At 43.7% G+C, this 2,269-nt stretch overlaps 1 pseudogene; it reads left to right on the top strand.

Annotated features, from left to right (window-relative positions):
• Positions 1-602: 602 nt before the first annotated feature.
• On the top strand, positions 603-1,275 carry LOC100756851 (annotated as a pseudogene).
• Positions 1,276-2,269: the final 994 nt, after the last annotated feature.

Below are 2,269 nucleotides of genomic sequence, written 5' to 3'. Positions count from 1 at the left end.
CTGATGCTGGAGATGGCAATGAATTTGATAACTATGATAAGAATGATGACAGAGTTTCCAAGCTCCCTCATGCCTTGCCTTTGTGGACCAAGAACTGTCTCTGTGCAAAATCCTGCTGCTGGCTTAAAAAGTATGTGTTAAGGTGTCACTTGAATAGCAAGTCCTGGCAAGCATCTTTTTAGTAATATGTGCTTCCCCTCCTCCACTGATAAAACGCCCAATATCAAACTTATGGTATTCAAAACTTAGAATTAGGGGTGGTGCCATAGGCTCAGGGAACTGTTATCAGGATGAGTAACCTCAACAACATTTGGATCTTCATCTGTGACCAGCTCTGTGCTGAGCCTGTGCAAAGAAAAAACCTTATTCTCCCTTCAAGAAGTGCACAGCAAGCTAAAACAAGAAAATGAGACACCTCTTTTTCCCCTTCTGCCTGGCTGAGCAGATGAGCAAGCATCAGGTGTAAACCTTGTCACTGGCTTCTTTGCATGAGGGCAATCATGAAATTGGAGAAAGAGCCACCTGCAGCCCCTAAGCGGACCACCACTCCAGGGACACAGCACCTGCTGTTTACATCTCTTCCTTGAGCTGACTGTTGGGGAATGACATTGCCAACAAAGTATAGCATCTTGGACCTGAGCCTCAACACAAAGTGCACCAGATCCGCAGAGGAAAGCCATGATGCTTGGGCACAATGCAAAGATGTTGGTAGGCAGCTTCCTGAGTACAAGGCAGTGGTGGTGGGTGCAAGTGGTGTTGGTAAAAGTGCTCTCACTTTCCAGATGAAAGACCATGACCCCACTGTCCTGGATTCCTACTGGAAGAAGGTGGCCCTGGACAATAGTGGCTACATTCTGAATATGCTGGACACAGTGAGGCAGGATATCCACAGGGCCATGAGTGACCAGTGCTTGGCAGCTGGTGATGGTGTGCTGGGTGTCTTTGCTCTTGATGACCCCTCATCTCTGGACCAGCTGCAGTAGATATGGTCCACTTGGAGCCCTCATCAGAAGTAGCCCATGGTACTCGTGGGCAACAACTAAGTATGACCTAGTGACGACTGCTGGAGATGCTCACATGGCTGCAGCAATCCTGACTCATAAGTGGGGAGACCCCTTCATGAAGACCTCAGCCAAGACACGACAAGGTGTAGAGGAAGCCTTTGCTCTGCTTGTCCATGAGATTCAGAAGGCCCAGGAGGCTGTGGCTGAGCCAAGCAGGAAGAAGACCCGACATCACAAAGCCATGTGTAGCTGTGGATGCTCTGTAGCCTGAAGATCTTAAATCAAGCAAATTGACCCTTCTCTCATGTCATGTCAAGATGACAATTCCCTTGGCATAAGCGTACCCTCCCCCACCAAATAAGTTACCACGGACACCTTTTTATTCTCATTTGGTGAGGAGTTAGGTGGTAACAATAGGGTGTCCAGCACTGGCTGTGATCTATGAAGCTCTATGCAAAATTGAATAAATGTTGTTCATACTAAAAAAAAAAAGAAAGAAACGAAACTGGATAAAGGACAGACTTTATCTTGAAAACAAATTGCTGTGTACTATGTCTTCATAATCCAATTGAACATACATTTTCCACTGTGAATGTAATATTTAATGTTTTAAAAATATTTTTGTGAATGTACCCTTGTAATCATTTTGTTATGATTTGTTGGTAACTGTCATGGATTGTATTCATTTTATTTTTATTTTATTTTTTATTTTATTTATTTATTTTGGGGGGGTTTTGAGACAGGGTTTCTCTGTGTAGCTTTGGAGCCTATCCTTGCACTTGCACTGGAGACCAGGCTGGCATCGAACTCACAGAGATCTGCCTGCCTCTGCCTCCCGAGTGCTGGGATCAAAGGCATGCACCACCAACGCTCGGTGGAATGTATTTCATTTTATACTGCAAATTTACAACATACAACTTCTTAATTCAGATTCATCATGTTCCCAAGGATCACTTATTTACTTCTTTATTTAGGATTTGATGTTCTTGTTGTTGTTAATCTGTGAAAGAGTTTTAGCTTATCAGATAAAACATATTGTGGATCTTAAAAAATAAAAAAAAGATAGAAAGAAAATGAAACACCTAAGAGTAGACAGCAATGCCAAACTCCAACACAAGGAAATCTGTAGACTAGCGATGACTGAAGGCAAACTCAGGAGTCCACACCATGGCTCTCAACAGGTAACCTTGGGGAACAGTGTCAGGACCTACGGCAGAGGAACATTCTCTCACACCGATAGTCAAATGATTATAATGTGCAGCCTG

This window comes from Cricetulus griseus (assembly GCF_003668045.3).
Source record: "Cricetulus griseus strain 17A/GY chromosome 1 unlocalized genomic scaffold, alternate assembly CriGri-PICRH-1.0 chr1_0, whole genome shotgun sequence".
NCBI classification, from domain to species: domain Eukaryota; kingdom Metazoa; phylum Chordata; class Mammalia; order Rodentia; family Cricetidae; genus Cricetulus; species Cricetulus griseus.
The sequence above is the reverse complement of the archived record's forward strand: the minus strand, read 5'-3'. Positions and strand labels throughout refer to the sequence as shown.